We start from the raw sequence: 19,600 nt of genomic DNA, 5'->3' as shown, positions 1-19,600 counted from the left end.
TCACACATAACAAATACGACCTATTAAATTAGTTATGATACCTTGAACTGGCCTTGTCCCTTCTCTTTTTCTTTAAGTCATATAAACAGTAAGTCATCCCTCCTGGGATCCACCTCTCTATTCATATAACACAATCTGTAATCACTCCCCATTCCCTCCTTTACTTCATCTAGAACGGCTTTTGCCCGCTGAACTTCCCTGCCCCCTTCCCTATATACTTTAGTCCAAGAGCGACCATACCAAAAAAAGCCCCTTATTGCCCTAATTTTATCAGAATAGATAATCTCATGAATGTTCTTTAGGGCAATGTGGGGGCCATTTTTCCTATATATGTAATATAAAACCGAGGTTCCATTATATCTTGTAGGTACTTCTTACTAACACACTAGTTAAACATGTTCTGGAATATTGCTTCCATTTACTGGTTTCATGTTGTAGATTTCTTCATCTTCTCACAGGCAGTTGCAATACTAGACATAGCTATATACTACATGGTTATAGTGCTTACATTCCTCCAGAGACGTACAGATTTTATCTCTAGAGCCATTATCTCTTGGCTTCTTTGCTATGTTTATGTACTACTAATGTATGTCTTATTACTATATTATTGTTGTCTATGGATGAATCTTTTAAGTAACATGTCTCACAACCTCAATAAAAATGTATATTTAAAAAACATTTTTATCTACATTTGGAACAACAGATTTATTTTGGATTTTTCCGTCAGACAATCTTTTTCTTGAGGACACAAAGTCTGTTTTCAACCCTTGAAACATCCTTCCTTCATTAGTCTTGGTCTATTATGCCAACAGACACCAGTCTCTGGCTGGGGGGGGGGCAGTCTGGGTTTCTCAAAGAGTGAAAGGCGTTTAGTATCCTCTAGAGGCAAGGTTTCCAATCAACATTCTGGAACTTTGAGCAATCTTTTGGTTCTTCAGCCCTGGCCCCTATTGAAGGAAGAAAAGTTTATCCATTTGCAGTCTGGAAACATCACAGCAGTGGCCTAAATAAATAATCAAGAGGTGGGGTCTAATGGCCATGCAGGAAGTGTCTAAAACTCTGTCTTAGGCAGAGAGGAATTATTGCTCCCTATTGGCAATTTACATACCAGGTGTGAACAACTGGGAAAGGGATCATCTCAGCAGACAGTCCATCCCAGAGAGTAGTCTCTCCATTACATTTTCGATCACTCAGTGATCAAATGGGGCTTACAGGACATAGATATGATGGCCTCTCACTTAAACCACATGCTTCCAAGCTATTGTGCAAGATCAAAAGATCTAAAGGCTCACATAAAAGATGCATTGGTATGTCCATGGGAGTTTCATCTAGCGTACCTGTTTCCTTTAGTTGTTCTTCTTCCTAAAGTCATTGCTCAGATCAAATAGGAGCCAACATCAGTAAGCCTATGACACAAAACATTTATTACAAGATTTATTACAAGATTTTGAAGGCATTTTATGGAGTGGTGTTTTCCAGATGGGTTTCTTGGTATTCCTTTAGGATTCCAAGAATCCTTTAGTTTTTACAGGATGGCCTTGACAAGGGTTTGTCCTCTAATTTTATCAAATTTCTGCTTTATCTGTTTTTTTCATAGGAAGTTGGCTAATCTTCCTGAGGTTCTTCACAAGGTGAAGGCTGTACTTTGTTGGATGGAAGTGGATTAGGTTTAATCCTATTTAAAGCTTCACCTAGTTGTAACCGGGATCGTCACAATACCTTTCCTGGTGACGTAGACAGGAAGTGGGCGTTCAATGGTTTCAATGCCAACTTCCATATAGGTCACCAGGAAAGGTATAACGATGGTCCCGGTTACAGCTAAGGGAAGCTTTGAATAGGATTAAACCTAATACTCTTCCATCCAACCTCTATACCGGTTGACTTTGCCCACTAATTGTATATAGTGGAACTATACCAGAGTGACTTGAAGTGGGGGGCAATATTGTGGCTTTTTTATACTTATAATTGCTTTTAATTAATATTGTTTTATACCTTTATTTTAAAGTGAGCAGATGTATACTGCTCTACAGTATAAAATTGGGTGTGCGTCATCTCCAGAGCCAGTCTAGACTCTGCAACACGCAAGAAGATTATTATACTACCACTGAGGGTTAACAACACAAGTAAGTGGAAGCTGACAAGCTCTTTTTATAAACGCATGTCCTTTATTAGTGTATGAATTACAAAATTGTACCACTTTTTATCATAATATCTTTTATATCCCTTTTTGAGTAAATATTATTTTTAACTCAAGTGATTATTGTACTTTTATTTTGTATAAACAGTAAAAAAGAAATCGAGAAGGTTTGAGGAGGATGATGGAGCCAATCATTAACATTCTTTCATAACTCAACCCAATACCTCCTCTTTCCATTAAAAGTCCCGTAAGAATTTCTCAATCTTTCATCCTGAGAAACTTAAGTACATTACTTTTGTAGCCACACAATAATCTGGTACAAAAGGATTATACATATCTACTATAACCAGTACCCTATTTGGCTTCTCTCTAGTAGCCCTCTCCACAACAGTAATCCCCTCCATTTTTAGACATGATGCAGCTTCCAAACTTTTTAAACGCCACAAATCAAAATCTTCAGTCTTGTAAAAAGTCACATCAAAGTATACTTGCTGGGGAAAGGGCTGCCAACAAAACAAACTGTCTCTGTTAAATGTCATCACCTTCTCCAGCTCCACAGTCTATACATGGGATAACCAACCACCTTCCTCTTCTCCTCCATAACATACAGCCATACCCCAAAAGGAATTAGTGCAAGGTAAAGAGGCAGGTCCTCAGTATAAAAAACGTCTTCTGGACAGCCTTTAAGAGTTTTTAAAGTCTCATCAGCAGAAGGTAGGTTTAACTAGCCTCTTGGTGAAGCTTCTTTCCAGAGAGAAAGCAATACTTATTTGAATTATGGTAGAGATACAACCCTGAGATTAAAATCCTTCATTACATAAAAGTAAGAGATAATGGCCTCTATTTATCAAGCCGTCAACCGCAAATACGCTGGAATTCCACAGTGTATTTGTGGTGAGCCTGATTCGCCTTAGTTATCAAACCCTACAGACCAGCAAAACTAGAATTTAGTGATGTAACAAACGATGCGCCGGACTCACAGATCGATGCTTACGTCACTCCAGATGTTCCGAATGCAAGTTCGGCACAATCTGACTACTTTTGCCAGTTATCAAATAACTAGCAGGTAAGCTCGGCACTATTCCGGCCCAGCGTACCTGGTTTTCAATCCGCTGCCCTGGAGGCGGCGGATGCCATAGGAATCAATGGGAGTCTGAAAGCAGTGAAAGCTCATGTTCGCTGCTGCCCGATATCCCATTGATTCCTATGGGAACATCTACACCTAACACCCTAACATGTCCCACGAGTCTAAACACCCCTAATCTGCCCCCCCCTACACCGCCGCAACTAAATCAAGTGTTTAACCCCTAAATTGCCGCTTCCTGAGCTGACCGCAACTAAATCAAGTGTTTAACCCCTAAACCGCCGCTCCCGGACCCTGCCGCAACTCTAATAAATGTATTAACCCCTAAACCACCGCTCCCGGACCCCGCTGCAACTCTAATAAATGTATTAACCCCTAAACCACCACTCCTGGAGCCCACCGCCACCTACATTATATATATTAACCCCTAATCTGCCGCCCCCTACACCGCCTCCACCTACATTATATTTATTAACCCCTAAACCTAAGTCTAACCCTAACACCCCCTAACTTAAATATAATTTAAATAAATCTAAATAAATTATTCCTATTTAAAGCTAAATACTTACCTATAAAATAAACCCTAAGCTAGCTACAATATAACTAATACAGTGGGGCAAAAAAGTATTTAGTCAGCCACCAATTGTGCAAGTTCTCTCACTTAAAGGGACACTGTACCCAAAAAAAATTCTTTCATGATTCAGATTGAGCATGAAATTTTAAGCAACTTTCTAATTTACTCCTATTATCAAATTTTCTTCATTCTCTTGGTATCTTTATTTGAAATGCAAGAATGTAAGTTTAGATGCCAGCCCATTTTTGGTGAACAACCTGGGTTGTCCTTGCTGATTGGTGGATAAATTCATCCACCAATAAAAAAGTGCTGTCCAGAGTACTGAAACCAAAAAAAATCTTAGATGCCTTCTTTTTCAAATAATGATAGCAAGAGAACGAAGAAAAATTGATAATAGGAGTAAATTAGAAAGTTGCTTAAAATTGCATGCTCTTTCTGAGTTACAAAAGAAAAAATTTGGGTACAGTGTCCCTTTAAGAAGATGAGAGAGGCCTGTAATTTTCATCATAAGTATACCTCAACTATGAGAGACAAAATGTGGAAACAAATCCAGACAATCACATTGTCTGATTTGGAAAGAATTTATTTCCAAATTATGGTGGAAAATAAGTATTTGGTCAATATCAAAAGTTCATCTCAATACTTTGTTATATATCCTTTGTTGGCAATGACAGAGGTCAAACGTTTTCTGTAAGTCTTCACAGGTTGACACACACTGTTGCTGGTATGTTGGCCCATTCCTGCATGCAGATCTCCTCTAGAGCAGTGATGTTTTGGGGCTGTCGCGGGGCAACATGGACCTTCAACTCCCTCCAAAGATTTTCTATGAGGTTGAGATCTGGAAACTGGATAGGCCACTCCAGTACCTTGAAATGCTTCTTACGAAGCCACTCCTTCATTGCACGGGCGGTGTGTTTGGGATCATTTCATGCTGAAAGACCCAGCCACGTTTCATCTTCCATGCCCTTGCTGATGGAAGGAGGTTTGCACTCAAAATTTCACGATACATGGCCCCATTCGTTCTTTCATGTACACGGATCAGTCGTCCTGTTTCCTTTGCAGAGAAACAGCCCCAAAGCATGATGTTGCCACCCCCATGCTTCACAGTAGGTATGGTGTTCTTTTGTTGCAACTCAGCATTCTCTCTCCTCCAAACACGACGAGTTGTGTTTCTACCAAACAGTTCTACTTTGGTTTCATCTGACCATATGACATTCTCCCAATACGCTCCTGGCTCATCCAAATGCTCTCTAGCATACTTCAGACGGGCCCGGACATGTACTGGATTAAGTAGGGGGACACGTCTGGCACTGCAGGATCTGAGTCCCTGGTGGCATAGTGTGTTACTGATGGTAGCCTTTGTTACATTGGTCCCAGCTCTCTGGAGGTCATTAACTAGGTCCCCTCGTGTGGTTCTGGGATGTTTGCTCACCGTTCTTGTGATCATTTTGACCCCACGGGGTGAGATCTTGCGTGGAGCCCCAGATCAAGGGAAATTATCAGTGGTCTTGTATGTCTTCCATTTTCTATTTATTGCTCCCAGAGTTGATTTCTTCCCACCAAGCTGCTTGCCTATTGCAGATGCAGTCTTCCCAGCCTGGTGCAGGTATACAATTTTGTTTCTGGTGTCCTTCAACAGCTCTTTGGTCTTCACCATAGTGGAGTTTGGAGTGTGACTGTTTGAGGTTGTGGACAGGTATCTTTTATACTGATAACAAGTTCAAACAGGTGCCATTAATACAGGTAATGAGTGGAGGACAGAGGAGCCTCTTTAAGAAGAAGATACAGGTCTGTGAGAGCCAGAAATCTTGCTTGTTTGTAGGTGACCAAATACTTATTTTCCACCATAATAGGCAAATCAATTCTTTCCAAATCAGACAATGTGATTGTCTGAATTTGTTCCCATATTTTGTCTCTCATAGTTGAGGTATACCTATGATGAAAATTACAGGCCTCTCTCATCTTCTTAAGTGGGAGAACTTGCACAATTGGTGTCTGACTAAATACTTTTTTGCCCCACTGTAGTTACATTGTATCTATCTTAGGATTTATTTTATTTTACAGGCAACTTTGTATTTATTTTAACTAGGTACAATAGTTATTAAATAGTTATTAACTATTTAACCCCTTAACGACTCAAGTCGTACAAGGTACGTCTTACACAAACTAGTCTTTAAAGACCAGTGACGTACCCTGTACAACGTAGGTGTTTAAAGCGCCTGGAAGCGATCCTGATCACTTCCAGCCGCTTTCAAGGTGTTGCCGTGATGCCTCGATATTGCCGTGATGCCTCGATATTGCCGTGATGCCTCAATATATACCTTTTCTGGCACACCGATGCAGAGAGGGCCACTCTGTGGCCCTCTCTGCATCAGCCAGCGATGGTGCCTATCGTTGGTGCGTGGGAGCAGCTGCAGGGAGGAGGGTGGGCGGCCCATCGCTGGGAATCTTCCGCTGGTTTAGTCCCCGGTAGGTGCGGGAGCACGCACGGGGACGGTGCTGTGTGCATGCGCACGCTCCCCACGATTTAAACCGGTTGTGGTGGGAGCGGGTGGTAATGTGTGGTGGGAGCAGGTAGTAATGTGGTAGGAGTGGGTGGTGGTGGGGTGGAAATTTTATTTATAAAAGGGATCTGGGAGAGGGGAAGGGGGGTATTGAGGGGGGGCAGCCACACTACAGAAAAATAAAAAATAAAATAAAAAATGCCCAAAAGTTTGAAAAGTGGGTACTGGCAGACAGCTGCCAGTACCCAAAATGGCACCAAATAGTGAGAGGGGGGAGGATTAGAGAACTGTTTGGGGGGGGGCTCAGGGAGGTTGGGTGCTAAGGAGGGATCCTACACAGCAGCATATTTAAATATGCTTAAAAAAATAAAAAAAATTAAAAGATATCTTTTATTTTAGTACTGGCAGACTTTCTGCCAGTACTTAAGATGGCAGGGACAATTGTGGGGTGGAGGGGAGAGAGAGCTGTTTGGGAGGGATCAGGGGATGTGATGTGTCAGGTGGGAGGCTGATCTCTACACTAAAGCTAAAGATAACGCTGCAAGCTCCCTACAAGCTCCCTAATTAACCCCTTCACTGCTAGCCATAATACACGTGTGATGCGCAGCGGCATTTAGTGGCCTTGTAATTACCAAAAAGCAATGCCAAAGCCATATATGTCCGCTATTTCTGAACAAAGGGGATCACAGAGAAGCATTTACAACCATTTGTGCCATAATTGCACAAGCTGTTTGTAAATAATTTCAATGAGAAACCTAAAATTGTGAAAAATGTTATGATTTTTTTAATTTGATCGCATTTGGCGTTGAAATGGTGGCATGAAATATACCAAGATGGGCCTATATCAATACTTGGGGTTGTCTACTACACTACACTAAAGCTAAAATTAACCCTAGAAGCTCCCTACATGCAACGCCAAAACCATATATGTCTGCTATTTCTGAACAAAGGGGATCCCAGAGAAGCATTTACAACCATTTATGCTATAATTGCACAAGTTGTTTGTAAATAATTTCACTGAGAAACCTAAAGTTTGTGAAAAAAATTGTGAAAAAGTGAATGATTCTTTTTATTTGATCGCATTTGGCGGTGAAATGGTGGCATGAAATATACCAAAATGGGCCTAGATCAATACTTTTGGATGTCTTCTAAAAAATATATATATACACGTCAACTGATATTCAGGAATTCCTGAAAGATATCAGTGTCCAAATGTAACTAGCGCTAATTTTGAAAAAAAGTGGTTTGGAAATAGCAAAGTGCTACTTTTACTTATTGCCCTATAACTTGGTAATAATAATAATGGTATCTTTAGATATTCCATTTAATGGCAAGAAAAATGGTATATAATATGTGTGGGTACAGTAAATGAGTAAGAAGAAAATTTCAGCTAAACACAAACACCACAGAAATGTAAAAATAGCCTTGGTCCTTAGGGGAAAGAAATTGAAAAATGGCCTTGTCCTTAAGGGGTTAATAACTTCCTAGTTAAAATAAATACAAATATACCTGTAAAATAAAACCTAACTTAAGTTACAATTACACCTAACACTACACTATAATTAAATTAATTACCTACATTAACTACAGGTATACTACAGAATGCAAGCTCAATCCTACAGGCAACTTTGTATTTATTTTAACCAGGTACAATAGTTATTAATTAGTTAATAACTATTTAATAACTTCCTAGTTAAAATAAATCCAAATATACCTGTAAAATAAAACCTAACCAAAGTTACAATTACACCTAACACTACACTATAATTAAATGAATTACCTACATTAACTACATGTATACTACAGAATGCAAGCTCAATCCTATTGGCTGATTGGATCAGCCAATTGGATTGATTTTCAATCCTATTGGCTGATTGCATCAACCAATAGGATTTTTCCTACCTTAATTCCGATTGGCGGATAGAATTTTATAAGCCAATCGGAATTGAAGGGACGCCATCTTGGATGACGTCATTTAAAGGAACCCAATTGGGTGATCTTCAAGGGGTTAGTGTTAGGTTTTTTTTAAGGGGGGATTGGGTGGGTTTTAGAGTAGGGTTGGGTGTGTGGGTGGTGGGTTTTAATGTGTGTTGGGGGTATTGTACTTTTTTTTACAGGTAAAAGAGCTGATTACTTTGGGGCAATGGCCTGCAAAAAGCCCTTTTAAGGGCTATTTGTAATTTAGTATAGGGTAGAGCTTTTTATTATTTTGGGGGGCTTTTTATTTTATTAGGGGGGTTAGGGTAGGTGTAATTAGTTTAAAAAACTTGTAATTATTTTATTATTTTCTGTAATTTAGTGTCTTTTTTATTTTTGTACTTTAGATAATTGTATTTAATTGTAGTTAATGTAGGTAATTCATTTAATTATAGTGTAGTGTTAGGTGTAATTGTAACTTAGGTTAGGTTTTATTTTACAGGTATATTTGTATTTATTTTAACTAGGAAGTTATTAAATAGTTAATAACTATTTAATAACTATTGTACCTAGTTAAAATAAATACAAAGTTGCCTGTAAAATAAAAATAAATCCTAAGATAGATACAATGTAACTATTAGTTATTTATTTTATTTTATAGGTATTTAGTTTTAAATAGGAATAATTTATTTAGATTTATTTAAATTATATTTAAGTTATGGGGTGTTAGGGTTAGGGTTAGACTTAGGTTTAGGGGTTAATAAATATAAGGTAGGTGGAGGCAGTGTAGGGGGCAACAGATTAGGGGTTAATAAGTATAATGTAGGTGGCGGTGGGCTACGGGAGCGGCGGTTTAGGGGTTAAACACTTGATTTAGTTGCGGCGGGGTCCCGGAGCGGCGGTTTAGTGGTTAATACATTTATTATAGTTGTGGCAGGGTCCGGGAGCGGCGGTTTAGGGGTTAATACATTTATTATAGCTGTGGCGGGGTCTGGGAGCAGCGGTTTAGGGGGTAAACAGTTTAGTATAGTGTGGGTGTTTAGTGACAGCTGTTTAGTAAAGCTGTAAAAAAAGCCGAAGAGCAGCGAGATCGATGACTGTTAGTTAATAACAGTCCACTGCTCATCGCCCCATACTTGGTGCGCGGCTTTTTGACAGCTTTTTTGGTAATTTTGGAGAACATACAGTATTCAGGTCTACAGCAGCGATCTTAGGCGAGCGTATTGGTGCCGTCGAATGCAGGTAAGTTGACAGGTTGATAAAAAGAGGCCATAGAATTATTAGAAAATAAAGGTTAATAATCCACAAAGGTCTCCACACTCCATATTTTATTTCAAAGGCATCTAAAAACACGTATAACTTCACAGAAAGAAATGGGATGGAAAAATCTGTCCAGCCAAAAATACGTCTGACTGATTTCGGTCACAAAAAGACCGTAATCATAGACATACAGAGAGGCACAGGTGTGTGCTATTTAAAGCTAAAAACAGCTATGTGATTGGATAAATCCATTGGCATCAAAATTGAGAGGAATTTAAAGATACAGAAACTTAGGCCTAGATTTAGAGTTTGGCGGTAGCCGTGAAAACCAGCGTTAGAGGCTCCTAACGCTGGTTTTAGGCTACCGCCGGTATTTTGAGTCAGTCAAAAAAGCGTCTAACGCTCACTTTTCAGCAGCGACTTTTCCATACCGCAGATCCCCTTACGTCAATTGCGTATCCTATCTTTTCAATGGGATCTTTCTAACTCCGGTATTTAGAGTTGTGGCTGAAGTGAGCGTTAGAATTCTAACGACAAAACTCCAGCCGCAGAAAAAAGTCAGTAGTTAAGAGCTTTCTGGGCTAACGCCGGTTCATAAAGCTCTTAACTACTGTGCCCTAAAGTACACTAACACCCATAAACTGCCTATGTACCCCTAAACCGAGGTCCCCCCACACCGCCGCCACTCGATAAATTTTTTTTAACCCCTAATCTGCCGACCGCCACCTACGTTATCCTTATGTACCCCTAATCTGCTGCCCCTAACACCGCCGACCCCTATATTATATTTATTAACCCCTAACCTGCCCCCACAACGTCGCCGCCAGCTACCTACACTTATTAACCCCTAATCTGCCGTCCGCACGCCGCCCCAGCTACATTATAGCTATGTACCCCTAATCTGCTGCCCCTAACACCGCCGACCCCTATATTATATTTATTAACCCCTAATCTGACCCCCTCAACGTCGCCTCCACCTGCCTACATTTATTAACCCCTAATCTGCCGACCGGACCGCACCGCTATTATAATAAAGTTATTAACCCCTAATCCGCCTCACTAACCCTATAATAAATAGTATTAACCCCTAATCTGCCCTCCCTAAAATCGCCGACACCTAACTTCAAACATTAACCCCTAATCTGCTGACTGGAGCTCACCGCTATTCTAATAAATGTATTAACCCCTAAAGCTAAGTCTAACCCTAACACTAACACCCCCCTAACTTAAATATAATTTAAATCTAACGAAATTAATTAACTCTTATTAAATAAATTATTCCTATTTAAAGCTAAATACTTACCTGTAAAATAAGCCCTAATATAGCTACAATATAAATTATAATTATATTATAGCTATTTTAGGATTAATATTTATTTTACAGGTAACTTTGTATTTATTTTAACCAGGTACAATAGCTATTAAATAGTTAAGAACTATTTAATAGCTAAAATAGTTAAAATAATTACAAAATTACCTGTAAAATAAATCCTAACCTAAGTTACAATTAAACCTAACACTACACTATCAATAAATTAATTAAATAAAATACCTACAATTACCTACAATTTAACCTAACACTACACTATCAATAAATTAATTAAATACAATACCTACAAATAACTACAATGAAATAAACTAACTAAAGTACAAAAAATAAAAAAGAACTAAGTTACAAAAAATAAAAAAATATTTACAAACATAAGAAAAATATTACAACAATTTTAAACTAATTACACCTACTCTAAGCCCCCTAATAAAATAACAAAGCCCCCCAAAATAAAAAAATGCCCTACCCTATTCTAAATTACTAAAGTTCAAAGCTCTTTTACCTTACCAGCCCTGAACAGGGCCCTTTGCGGGGCATTCCCCAAGAAATTCAGCTCTTTTGCCTGTAAAAAAAAACATACAATACCCCCCCCAACATTACAACCCACCACCCACATACCCCTAATCTAACCCAAACCCCCCTTAAATAAACCTAACACTAAGCCCCTGAAGATCTTCCTACCTTGTCTTCACCTCACCGGGTATCACACCGATCCGTCCTGGCTCCGATATCTTCATCCAACCCAAGAGGGGGCTAGACATCCATCATCCGATGGCTGAAGAAGTCCAGAAGAGGGTCCAAAGTCTTCATCCTATCCGGGAAGAAGAGTAGATCCGGACCGGCAACCATCTTCTTCCAAGCGTCATCTTCTATCTTCATCCGATGAGGACCGGCTCCATCTTGAAGACCTCCACCGCGGACCCATCTTCTTCTGACGACGACTTCACGACGAATGATGGTTCCTTTAAGGGACGTCATCCAAGATGGCGTCCCTCGAATTCCGATTGGCTGATAGGATTCTATCAGCCAAACGGAATTAAGGTAGGAAAAATCTGATTGGCTGATGGAATCAGCCAATCAGAATCAAGTTCAATCCGATTGGCTGATTGAATCAGCCAATCAGATTGAGCTCACATTCTATTGGCTGATCGGAACAGCCAATAGAATGCAAGCTCAATCTGATTGGCTGATTCAATCAGCCAATCAGATTTTTCCTACCTTAATTCCGATTGGCTGATAGAATCCTATCAGCCAATCGGAATTTGAGGGACGCCATCTTGGATGATGTCATTTAAAGGAACTGTCATTCGGCGAGTAGGCGTCGGGAGAAGAGGATGTTCCACGTCGGATGGAAGATGATGGATCCCGAAGAAAGAAGATTGAAGATGCCGTTTGGATGATGACTTCAGCCGGATCATGGACCTCTTCAGCTCCCGCTTGGATGAAGACTTCAGCCGGATCATGGACCTCTTCAGCTCCCGCTTGGATGATGACTTCAGCCGGATCATGGACCTCTTCAGCCCCCTGCTTGGGCTTGGATCAGGACATCGGAGGAGCTCTTCTGGGTCAATCGGTGAACCTGGTATGGTGAAGATAAGGTAGGAAGATCTTCATGGGCTTAGTGTTAGGTTTATTTAAGGGGGGTTTGGGTTAGATTAGGGGTATGTGGGTGGTGGGTTGTAATGTTGGGGGGGGTTATTGTATGTGTTTTTTTTACAGGCAAAAGAGCTGAATTCTTTGGGGCATGCCCCGCAAAGGGCCCTGTTCAGGGCTGGTAAGATAAAAGAGCTTTGAACTTTAGTAATTTAGAATAGGGTAGGGCATTTTTTTATTTTGGGGGTCTTTGTTATTTTATTAGGGGGCTTAGAGTAGGTGTAATTAGTTTAAAATTGTTGTAATATTTTTCTGATGTTTGTAAATATTTTTTTATTTTTTGTAACTTAGTTCTTTTTTATTTTTTGTACTTTAGTTAGTTTATTTAATTGTATTTATTTGTAGATATTGTATTTAATTAATTTATTGATCGTGTAGTGTTAGGTTTAATTGTAGGTAATTGTAGGTATTTTATGTAATTATTTATTGATAGTGTAGTGTTAGGTTTAATTGTAACTTAGGTTAGGATTTATTTTACAGGTAAATTTGTAATTATTTTAACTATTTTAGCTATTAAATAGTTCTTAACTATTTAATAGCTATTGTACCTGGTTAAAATAAATACAAAGTTACCTGTAAAATAAATATTAATCCTAAATAGCTATAATATAATTATAATTTATATTGTAGCTATATTAGGATTTATTTTACAGGTAAGTATTTAGCTTTAAATAGGAATAATTTATTTAATAAGAGTTAATTAATTTCGTTAGATTTAAATTATATTTAAGTTAGGGGGGTGTTAGTGTTAGGGTTAGACTTAGCTTTAGGGTTAATACATTTATTAGAATAGCGGTGAGCTCCAGTCGGCAGATTAGGGGTTAATGTTTGAAGTTAGGTGTCGGCGATGTTAGGGAGGGCAGATTAGGGGTTAATACTATTTATTATAGGATTAGTGAGGCGGATTAGGGGTTAATAACTTTATTATAATAGTGGTGCGGTACGGTCGGCAGATTAGGGGTTAATAAGTGTAGGCAGGTGGAGGCGACGTTGTGGGGGGCAGATTAGGGGTTAATAAATATAATATAGGGGTCGGCGGTGTTAGGGGCAGCAGATTAGGGGTACATAGGGATAATGTAAGTAGCGGCGGTTTACGGAGCAGCAGATTAGGGGTTAATAATAATATGCAGGGGTCAGCGATAGCGGGGGCGGCAGAATAGGGGTTAATAAATGTAAGGTTAGGGGTGTTTAGACTCGGGTACATGTTAGGGTGTTAGGTGCAGACGTAGGAAGTGTTTCCCCATAGACAACAATGGGGCTGCGTTAGGAGCTGAACGCGGCTTTTTTGCAGGTGTTAGGTTTTTTTTCAGCTCAAACAGCCCCATTGTTTTCTATGGGGAATCGTGCACGAGCACGTTTTTGAGGCTGGCCGCGTCCGTAAGCAACTCTGGTATCGAGAGTTGAAGTTGCGTTAAATATGCTATACGCTCCTTTTTTGGAGCCTAACGCAGCCATTCTGTGGACTCTCAATACCAGAGTTATTTTAAAGGTGCGGCCAGAAAAAAGCCAGCGTTAGCTACGCGGGTCGTTACCGACAAAACTCTAAATCTAGCCGTTAATGAATTAAAGAAAAATAATGGAATTAATCATCATGTAGAACATAGCCCATGTGTATAGTAATATAGAAAAAAACTCTTATACATATTATACTAATCATAATCATAAATAGAAAGTATATATACATTCAATTTGTTTACATGCTTAATTTGTACATATCGATAAACATACTGACTGTCTTAACCTCAACCCTAGTTTAAACAAAAACCAAAACTTGGAATATTAGCTCCTCTCAATATAGAATTAGGGTATCCTCCAAGAAACTACATGGCTTGTAAATAAATAGCACTAATTGTGGGCAAAGAGGTATACAATCAATTAGGATTTATCAATGAGTTCCAAATAAATACAAAGTATAATCTATACATGAGATAGAATAGGAATAACTGAAGTGGAACTAGGCTATATCTACTCATTTAGGTGCATACTATTATAGTCGCCTTCACCATAGCATAAGTAGATACTATTTAAGCAAAACCTCATACTTGGGGTGTTGACTCATCCCAAAAGAGTATTAGGGGGATTCCAAGACAATTGCATAGTTAATAAGTAAGCGTTAATATGTAGAGGATCTAGGGTCCTAAGGTGTAACTACTAATTAAGAAGCTTTACAAATATACAGCTAGATTACGAGTTGTGCGTTAGGTTAAAAAAGCAGCATTAACAGGTCCTAACGCTGCTTTTTAACGCCCGCTGGTATTACGAGTCTTGTAGATACAGGTGTACCGCTCACTTATTTGGCCAGACTTGGAAATACCTCAAATTCCCTTACTTCAATTGCGTATCCTCTTTTTTCAATGGGACTTGCATAGCGCCGGTATTACGAGTCTGACAAAAAGTGAGCAGTAGACCCTCTCCTGTCAAGACTGGTAACGCATTCTAAAGTCAGTAGTTAAGAGTTTTACACTACAACGCCGTAGCATAAAACTCTTAACTAAAGTGCTAAAAAGTACACTAACACCTATAAACTACCTATTAACCCCTAAACCGAGGCCCTCCCACATTGCAAACACTATTTTTTTTTATTAACCCCCAATCTGCCGAACCGGACATCGCCGCCACTATAATAAATATATTAACCCCTAAACCGCCGCACTCCCGCCTCACAAACATTAGTTAAATATTATTAACCCCTAATCTGCCGTCCCTAACATCGATGCCACCTACCTACATTTATTAACCCCTAATCTGCCACCCCCAATGTCGCCACCACTATATTAAAGTTATTAACCCCTAAACCTAAGTCTAACCCTAACACCCCCTAACTTAAATATAATTAAAATAAATATAAATAAAAATTACTATAATTAACTAAATTATTCCTATTTAAAACTAAATACCAAGTTTGTATTTATTTTAACTAGGTAGAATAGTTATTAAATAGTTATTAACTATTTATTAACTACCTAGATAAAATAAATACAAAAGTACCTGTAAAATAAAACCTAACCTAAATTACAATTACATCTAACACTACACTATAATTATATTATTTCCCTAAATTAAATACAATTAAATAAAATTATCTAAAGTACAAAAAAATCCCCCACTAAATTACAGAAAATAATAAACAAATTGCAAGATTTTTAAACTAATTACACCTAATCTAATCCCCCTAACAAAATAAAAAAGCCCCCCAAAATAAAAAAAAGCCCTACCCTACACTAAATTACAAATAGCCCTTAAAAGGGCCTTTTGCGGGGCATTGCCCCAAAGTAATCAGCTCTTTTACCTGTAAAAAAAAGTACAAATCCTCCCCCCAACATTAAAACCCACCACCCACACAACCATCCCCACTCTAAAACCAATACCCCCTTAAAAAAACCTAACACTAACCCCTTGAAGATCACCTTACCGGGAGAAGTCTTCATCCAACCGGGCCAAAGTCCTCAACGAAGCCGGGAGAAGTCTTCATCCAAGCTGGGCGAAGTGGTCCTCTAGACGGGCAGAAGTCTTCATCCAGACTGCATCTTCTATCTTCATCCATCTGGCGCTGAGCGGGTCCATCTTCAAGACATCTGATGTGGAGCATCCTCTTCTGATGACGCCTAAGACTGAATGAAGGTTCTTTTAAATGACGTCATCCAAGATGGTGTCCCTTCAATTCCGATTGGCTGATTCTATCAGCCAATTGGAATTAAGGTAGGAAATCAGCCAATAGGATTGAGCTTGCATTATATTGGCTGATTGGAACAGCCAATAGAATGCAAGCTCAATCCTATTGGCTGTTTGGATCAGCCAATAAAATTGAAGTTCAATCTTATTGGCTGATTGCATCAGCCAATAGGATTTTTTCTACCTTAATTCTGATTGTCTGATAGAATTCTATCAGCCAATCGGAATTGAAGGGACACCATCTTGGATGACATCATTTAAAGGAACCTTTATTCAGTCTTAGCCGTCATCAGAAGAGGATGGTCTGCGTCGGATGTCTTGAAGATGGACCCGCTCCATGCTGGATGTATGAAGATAGAAGATGCCGTCTGGACGAAGACTTCTGCCCGTATGGAGGACCACTTCGCCTGGCTTGGATGAAGACTTCTCCTGGCTTCTTTGAGGACTTCGGCCCGGTTGGATGAAGACTTCTCCCGGTAAGGTGATCTTCAAGGGGTTAGTGTTAGTTTTTTTTAACGGGGTATTGGTTGGGTTTTAGAGTAGGGTTGGTTGTATGGGTGGTGGGTTTTAATGATGCGGGGAGGATTTTTACTTTTTTTTTTACAGGTAAAAGAGCTGTTAATAACTATTCTACCTAGTTAAAATAAATACAAACTTGCCTGTAAAATAAAAATAAACCCTAAGCTAGCTACAATGTAACTATTAGTTATATTGTAGCTAGCTTAGGGTTTATTTTATAGGTAAGTATTTAGTTTTAAATAGGAATAATTTAGTTAATTATAGTAATTGTTATTTATATTTATTTTATTTTAATTATATTTAAGTTAGGAGGTGTTATGGTTAGGGTTAGACTTAGGTTTAGGGGTTAATAACTTTAATATAGTGGCGGCGACGTTGGGGGTGGCAGATTAGGGGTTAATACATGTAGATAGGTGGCGTCGATGTTAGGGGTGGCAGATTAGGGGTTAATAATATTTAACTAATGTTTGCAAGGCGGGAGTGTGGCGGTTTAGGGGTTAATATGTTTATTATAGTGGAGGCGACGTTTGGGGCAGCAGATTAGGGGTTAACAAATGTAGGTAGGTGGCGGTGACATTGGGGGCGGCAGATAAGGGGTTGGGGTGTTAGGTGTAGACATACATTTTATTTCCCCATAGGAATCAATGGGGCTGCGTTAGTGAGTTTTACGCTGCTTTTTGGCAGGTGTTAAACTTTTTTCAGCCGGCTCTCCCTGTTGATTCCTATGGGGAAATCTTGCACGAGCACATTACACCAGCTCACCACTAACGTAAGCAGAGCTCTGCCGACATTTTGTGAAAAATAGAACTTTTTGACAATTTCTCAAGTTTTTTTTTTTTACTATCTGACCACCTCTACGACCTGATATCGACCATCTAGTGCCCAAAGTTTTGGTGGACTTTTATACTCTGAGCTAGCGAGTAGACTTTCCCCAACTTAAGACAGATGCCTCACTAAGACACCAGAGGGTCGGGGCTCCGCTCCGGTGTCCTTGCTTCACAAGACCGGGTCTATCTGACCTTTTTTCAGGAGGAAGGTACCTGCTGGCTTCTAACGGCCGATAACGGCCCATACCACCGTGACTCGGCTGCAGGCCGGCCCTCTTTTGTCTGCCAAGCTTCAGGGGAGCTTCAGGGGAGCTCCCCTACGACCATCCCCACTTACCTGCTGTGCCTGGAGGGTCAGAGGTGGCGTGACGTCTGAGCTACTGGAGTGGCGCGAAAGGCCGCCATCAACAAAGTACGCAGGTTCCACCTACTACACCCTTGCTAACGAAGGTCTGCGTGAGCATCTTTAGTACAGACCTCTGTGGTCGGGTGTCTGGGCCCTGGCCTGGTTACGGAGATGGGTCGGAGTAAGCCTTGAGGATCGGATTAGCTTGTGAGGGAAGACCTCAATGAACGCCACCCTCTTTCTCCTCTAAGACCTCAGGCCGCCTCCATTTCTGAATCCGGTGGCCCACTGACAGGGTCTACTTTAGCGAGCAGTCGGCTTGCTTTGATTAAACCTGCCACCCAGGTCAGCCAGACATCTGCTTGCTCCTTCGGCCGGTTTGGGCCCACACATTGCCTCACAGGCTGCAGCATCTATTAGAGTACACCGGAGGCCACGTGGCCGATCCTCAGCTGGACCAGAGAGATTCAGCTACCTAAACTACGGTTGAGACCTGCTCCCTTTCTGGAACGACTGAGGATTAGGCACACTGGGGTAAGACTGTATTTTATTATTGATACAAACGTGCCCTCACCCTTCTAATATGTGATAATGCCTTAGGCCCTTATACCTATTAATCTGAGGCCTAATTGCTGACTATTTGCCCACCTACCCAGCCTGCTACCCTGGATAATTATTTGTCTCCTCAAGGCCATACATATTGATGTGGACTTACTCCATGGACACATGATTTTCCTGGCCCCACTCTTGAGTTGTGATTTCTGAGTCAGGGTGGATAATTAATTTAACCCCACTACAGGCCTATAAGCCTCCCCTCTGAATCCCTGGGGTAAGAGGAAATCCTTTTCAACTGGGTGGCAGCATTAGTGTCACTCAGCAACAGGAAGATTATTCACATATATAAATCCCATATTACTTCAGGACAGATTCCCACATTTACTCAAGCTCTCATATAAGCTATCCTGGATTTGGGAGTATTGACTGCACCACTTACTTTTGCAATTTGTGTGCTGCTGTGACAGCTAAATTGTTCTTGGGTCATCTTCCCCAAGTGCAGTGTTACTTCACCTGTCATAATATTTTTTCTTTTGTAGGCTGTTAATTTTAAGGTGTGTCCTATTAACATATATATACTGTGTTATATTTGTCTTCTGTAAAGTCACCTTATGCTACTTAATCATATGCAAATCTAGATTGAAGGTAAGAAGGCGCCAGACATAGGGTAATATTGTTACAAACTGCAAACACGCTCAGGTAACATATAGATGGAATACTTACAAACGCAGCTGCACCAAATTGTGCCTAGTGAAGCAGACCGGGACCTCAACCGTCGCCCGGAAGACCAACCAATGGCGTGCACCAAACTCCCGCAGTCACGTGAGTGTTGAAGCCAATCAACGATTCTTTGGGCTCACACACCTTCCTTGCAAACGTCCGATTCAAACAATAGAACCACAGTGTAGACAAACCAGGTGTCCCATACACTGTGGTTTCTGGATATTGATTGGTAATAGTGCTAGAGTGAAAGTGAAACCCACTCCAAACGAGGTACAATAAAAACAATTTATTTAAAATGTTTTAAAATCAGCAACGCGTTTCTCGACCATGCAGGGTCGTTTCATCAGGCTTTAATAAAGCCTGATGAAACGACCCTGCATGGTCGAGAAACGCGTTGCTGATTTTAAAACATTTTAAATAAATTGTTTTTATTGTACCTCGTTTGGAGTGGGTTTCACTTTCACTCTAGCACTATTACCAATCAATATCCAGAAACCAC

This window comes from Bombina bombina, chromosome 1 (genome assembly GCF_027579735.1).
Source record: "Bombina bombina isolate aBomBom1 chromosome 1, aBomBom1.pri, whole genome shotgun sequence".
In the NCBI taxonomy this organism is placed as follows: Eukaryota; Metazoa; Chordata; class Amphibia; order Anura; family Bombinatoridae; genus Bombina; species Bombina bombina.
This window is presented reverse-complemented; position numbering follows the sequence as displayed.